At 46.3% G+C, this 6,146-nt stretch overlaps 1 pseudogene; it reads left to right on the top strand.

Moving 5' to 3' along the window:
• The first annotated feature begins 4,436 nt into the window (after positions 1-4,436).
• Positions 4,437-5,311, top strand: LOC116095570 (annotated as a pseudogene).
• The last annotated feature ends 835 nt before the right edge of the window (positions 5,312-6,146 follow it).

The raw sequence follows: 6,146 nt of genomic DNA, 5'->3' as shown, positions 1-6,146 counted from the left end.
CTCAGAAGACCACACAGTTGCTTTCTGCTTTGCGCTGCCAGAAAAGAGCGCAGGGCAGATGCTGGGAACAGGATCTTCCAGCAGCAGCAGCAAGAGGGGGCTTGCTTATTTCTATTGGCTTCCTGTTCCTGTAACGTCGCCCTGGCAACACTTCTTCACCCTGGCATCAGCAGCGCCTTCCTTGGCAGCAGCTGAACCCACTTTACAGTTTTCCCAACGCTCCATAGCTCCAGTTCCCAACACGTGGATGCCCATCCTCTGAGTCTAAGTTTCAGGCTCCCGGAAAGCTTCCTCAAAAGCCGCTAAACTTGAGAGCACTGCTTTCTCTTGTCTCACTAGCCTTCCGTGGTATCTGTTCCTGATGTTGCTTTCTGTGGGATAATGAACACTCCTGAAAGAAAGAAAGAAAGAAAGAAAGAAAGAAAGAAAAAAAGAAAGAAAGAAAGAAAGAAAGAAAGGAAGAAAGAAAGAAAGGGGGGAGAGGGAGGGAAGGAGGGAGGGACAGAGGGAAGGAAGGAGGGAGGGAGGGAGGGAGAGAGAAAGGAAGGAAAAAGATTTGTTTTATTTCTCTCTGTGTGTGCACATGTGAGCGTATGCATGTATGTGTGTGCATGCATGTTTGTGTGCACCAGTGTGTGTGTGTGTGCACCAGTGTACACACAGTGTGTGTGTGTGCACCAGTGTGTGTGTGTGTGTGTGTGTGTGTGTGAAGTTCAGGTACCCATGGAGTTCAGAAGAGCGTGTCAGAAACCCCTGGAGCTGGAGTTCCTGGCAGCTGTGAGCTTCCTGACATGGTTGCTGGGAATGGAACTCCGGTCCTCTGAATGAGCAGTAAGTGCTCTTAGCCACTGAGTCTCTACAGCCTGGAGCACTTCTTTTACCTTTCGGTTACAATTACTAATGCTATCCATTCCCATCAATGATTTACTGAGAGTCTCAGCTTAAAGTAGTGCTGGGATCTCTGTGTTGTGGTGAACTCTGACGGTCTTCCCTCTAATACCAGAAACGCTCCACAGAGAACCGTGTCTCTTCAGAGAGGTAAATGCTGAGGGCAGGACAGAGACTCCTCCTCAATAATGTTCACCCATCTCTTTGTTCCATCTCTTTTCCTGCTCAACAGCCTCAACATCCATCCCCAGCCACATCCTCCATCTCTCTTTTAGTGCCTATTAACTGGAGCCTGACATTCTTTTTAAAAAGAATCTCATTTCCCCAGGCAGAGATAGCATTTCTCAAGACTAACATTCTTATGACCCTAGTCACGGCCTTAATGGCACAGAGGAGGTGACAACAGGTTCTGAGGACAGTAGGTATCAGGTGAGGCCTCTGCCTGACCTCCAGGCAAGGGAAGGGACCTACTGCTCTCTGGCAAAAGGTTGTATGCAGAGACATGTAACCCACTATACCTCCTTATGATTGTATCTCAGCCCTAGTTGACAATACACAAGTCCTTATAACAGGGTTCTGTAGTGACATTTCTGGGCTTTATTTTCTTTTTTAAAAACCATAGAAATATTATAAAAATATGTTTTCATTTTAATCCCAGGTGTGGGATATGGGGCTGCTTCGGCCTGTCTGTAGCAGCTGCCTATGATCTGCCTCGTGCTCTAGCAGAGGCATGGTTTTGCCAGCTACAGATAGTTTCTGTGACTGTGTGATGTTTGGAATTCTGGGAACTTTTCAGAGGGTCTATAAATGCTAGGGCCCTGAGAGGTGGGGTTGGTGGTTGGTGGTCATTCAGAGGGGTTGGTTTCAGTTTGTTAGTAGCTGTGCTCAAAGGGGAAACAAAAGAAGAAAGAAATTAGATTCAGGATCTCTCTCTTCCCCCTATCCTTTTTTCTCCTCTATCTAGTGACAGGGGGTGAAACTGGGCAGGGGATAAAGGGTGGGAAAAAGAAGAACCCACAAAGTAGCAAAGACCAGCTCCAGGGTCCCTACCACATGAACTAAGGGGAAACTTGCTGCTCTTGGCTGACAATTTATTCAATTCTTGAATGTATCCTAAGCACTTACTTTAAAAAAAAAGTATTTTTAAAAGTATTTTATTCTATATGTATAGGTACTTTGTATGTATGTATATCTGTGTACCACATACGTGCCAGGTACCTGTGGAGGCCAGAAGAGGGTATCAGAACTCTTGGAATTGGAATTACAGACAGTTGTGAGCCACCATATGTATAAAGGAAATCTGAACCAGGCAGTGAATGTTCTTAACTCCTGAGTTATCTCTCAAGCTCTGTTTAAAAATATTTTTTAATCTTTTTTTGAGAGATAGGTTTTCTCTGTGTATCCCTGGCTGTCCTAGAACACACTCTGTGTAGACTAAGGTGGCCTCGAACTCAGAGATCCATCTGCCTCTACCTCCCAAGTACTGGGACTAAAGGTGTGCACCACCACTGACTGGCGAGTTAAAGATTTTTAAAATTACATTTAATTATTCTGTGTGTTCATGAGTTCATATACCATGGTTTGCATGTGGAGGGGAGCAGTATGAAAGTTAGTTCTTTCTTTTCACCGTGGGGGTCCTAGGAACCACACCTAAGTCCCCAGGCTTAGCGGCAAGCACCTTTACCTGCTAAGCCGTCTCACTGGTCCAGAATCTGCTTCTTAAGATGCTTATGGTGCAAGCTGCCTTGGCTAAACACCAGAAGCCAACCCCAAGACAAAGGCTAGCGTTAAACCAGCATTCTTGGGGCAGTGGGGGGATGACTCGGTTACACTGGAGAGAAAAGGGAAATGATAAGAGGAAAAATATCTCACTCAGCAGTGAACTGTGAGAGCAAAATCTGCCTCAGAAGCAACCAGTCTCAAGAGTAAGAAAGCAGGGGTATTTACACAGCAGTGCCCAGCGTCCTTGGTGAAGGGTGGACTGGCCAGTTAGGAGACGGGGAGGGGGGTATTTACACAGCAGTGCCCAGCATTCTTGGTGAAGGGTGGACTGGCCAGTCAGGAGGAAGTTACTGGGAGATGAGTTGGAAACTGAGAGGTTCTGCCACAGCTTCACATCTGAGCTCTCAGGTCCCTTTCTTTACAGGCAGGGCCCTGATTAGGAGAAACTAGTCCCAACATGTGACTTCCCGGGATACTACAGTGTTTCTCAACCAAAGAAGAATTTTAAAAAAGAGATGATAAGATGACCAAGTCAACAAACTGTATGGAAATAGTCAAACATGTGGAGATATAAATTTAAATTTTAACTGATATTGAAATATATATATTTAAAAATATATATGGTGCCATGGGAGGTAATTTTTTTACATTTATTTGCCTGCTTTGCATGTGTGGGAGGCACACATGCCAAGCTCCTGCGTGGAGGTCAGAGGACAGCATATGCAGGTTGATTCTCTCCCTCCCCCGTGAGGGCTCTGGGGATGGAATGCAGTCTGTTGGGGCTAGCAACAAGCACCTGAGCCTGAACCCACAGGAATACGGGTGAAGTGTCAGGTGGGCGTATCGGAGCTGAGGAATAAAAGTGACGGGAAGTCTTGTGTAAGCTGATGGTTTTATGCCAAGCAAGTTAGTAAGAAGTACAGCAGCTTGGTTTTGTCTGTTTGTTTTGTTTTGAGACAGGGTCTCTCTATTATGTAGCTCTTGCTGCCCTGGAACTCCATGTGTAAACCAGGATGGTCACAAGTGCTGGTATTAAAGGCATGTGCTACCACGCCTAGCCTGAACTATAGCATCTCATATTCTATTTGCAGGAGGAGAATGGGCAAGGTCAGCAGGAAGCTAAACCAAACAATGTTGGCAAAGAAAACACAGAATACCTCAGACACAGCTGCCTCAGGATGGATAACCACAGCCACTCAGGAGGGAAAGCCAGGTTCTAAGAAACCAAAGCCTTAATTCCTTTCAGACTCACCCTTCAGCCCTAGACTGGGCCTTACCAAGTCTGTTCCTGAACAAGGACACAGAACCAATGTCCCTGTTTGTCCTTTCAATCGGGCTTCCAAGAAAGCCTTTGGATCGATCTGGCTCCCAGTATACCTGCACTCACCACGCTCCCTCACTGGCTCAATGTGATGTACAGAAGACACAAATGAGACCTCATTCAAGATTTATACATCGGATCTCTGCTCTTCCCTGCTCCAGAGACAGCCACAACTTCTTTATTATTATACATAAGTACACCGTAGCTGACTTCAGACACACCAGAAGAGGGCGTCAGATCTCCTTACGGGTGATTATGAGCCACCATGTGGTTGCTGGGATTTGAACTCAGGACCTTCGGAAGAGTAGTCAGTGTTCTTACCTGCTGAGCCACCTCTCCAGCCTCAGCCACAACTTCTTATGCAGTGTCAGCCTCATCCCATAGACAAGGTTGCTGTGAACGGATTTGGCCATATTTGGTGCTGGTTACCAGGACTGCCTTCTGCTCTGCACTTGGCAAAGTGGAGATTGTTGCCATCAACGACCCTTTCATTGACCTCCACTACATGGTCATCATGTTCTAGTATGACTCTACCCGTGGCAAATTCAACAGTCAAGGCTGAGAATGGGAAGCTTGTCATCTATGGGAAGCCATCACCATCTTCCAAGAGTGAGATCCTGCTAACATCAAATGGGGGGATGCTGGTGTTGAGTATGTTGTGGAGTCTACTGACATCTTCACCACCATGGAGAAGGCTGGGGCCCACTTGAAGGGTGGGGCCAAAAGGGTCATCATCTCCGCCCCTTCTGTCGATGCCCCCATGTTTGTGATGGGTGTGAACCACAAGAAATATGACAACTCACTCAAGATTGTCAGCAATGCATCCTGCACCACCAACTGCTTAGCTCCCCTGGCCAAGGTCATCCATGACGACAACTTTGGCATCATGCAAGGGCTCATGACCACGGTCCATGCCATCACTGCCACTCAGGAGGCTGTGGATGGCCCCTCTGGAAAACTGTGGCATGATGGCTGTGGGGCTGCCCAGAACATCATCCCTGCATCCCCTGGTGCTGCCAAGGCTATGGGCAAGGTCATCCCAGAGCTGAACGGGAAGCTCACTGGCATGGCCTTCTGTGTACCTACTCCCAATGTATCCATTGTGGATCTGACATGCCACCTGGAGAAACTGCCAAGTATGATGAACTCAAGAAGGTGATGAAGCAGGCATCTGAGGGCCCACTGAAGGGCATTCTGGGCTACACTGAAGACCAGGTTGTCTCCTGCGACTTCAACAGCAACTTCTACTCCTCCATCTTTGATGCTGGGGCTGGCATTGCTCTCAATAACTTTGTAAAGCTCATTTCTTGGTATGACAATAAATATGGCTACAGCAACAGGGCAGTGGACCTCATGGCTTACATGGCCTCCAAAGAGTAAGAAATCCTGGGTCACCCACCCCAGCAAGGACACTGAGAGCAAGAGAGAGGCCCTTGGTTGCTAAGGAGTCCCTGTCCCTACATAGCCCTCAACACTGAATATCTCCCTCACAATTTGTATCTTAGACCCCCATAATAACAGGAGGGGACTAGGGAGCCCTCTCTACTCTCTTGAATACCATTAATAAAATTCACTGCACCCCCCAAAAGATTTACATATCATATATATGGTTTATATATACATATATGAATATGTACATTTATACATAATATACATATATATGATCATAGATCAGGTTCCTGGGTTTTAATTCTGTGAGTGCAAGGTACTATAAGATAGGCAGAAACCTTTGACTCTCTTGCCCTAAATATATAAAAACATTGGATAAGAGATGAATTAATTTTATTTTATTTACTTATTTTAAGGGTTTTGTTATATAGTCCAGGCTTGGCCTCAAGTTTATTTTATTTCTTTTGAAATTATGTGTATGTGTGAATGCGTGTGTGCGCACGCATGTGCACACAGAGCAAGAGTTTGTGTACCTGAGTGCAGTACCCACAGAAGCCACAAGAGGGTGTTGAGTTCTTTAGCGCTGAAGCTAAAGGTGGTTGTAAGCTACCTGAAGCGGGTGCTGAGAACTGAATTCAGGTCCTCTGCCTGAGCAGTCTATGCTTTTAACTGTTATCTCTCCGGTCCACCAAACTCATTTGTAGCCCAGGCTGGCTTTGAATGTACAATCTTTCTGCTTCAACCTCAAACTCCTGAGTGCTGGGATTGGAGCTGTGTGCCACATACCTGGCAAATACATTTTCAAATGTGAGGCATGTAAGTAGAG

Source organism: Mastomys coucha, unplaced genomic scaffold (genome assembly GCF_008632895.1).
Source record: "Mastomys coucha isolate ucsf_1 unplaced genomic scaffold, UCSF_Mcou_1 pScaffold18, whole genome shotgun sequence".
NCBI lineage: Eukaryota > Metazoa > Chordata > Mammalia > Rodentia > Muridae > Mastomys > Mastomys coucha.
Note: the sequence above shows the minus strand (reverse complement) of the source record. Positions and strands in the feature narration are given on the sequence as shown.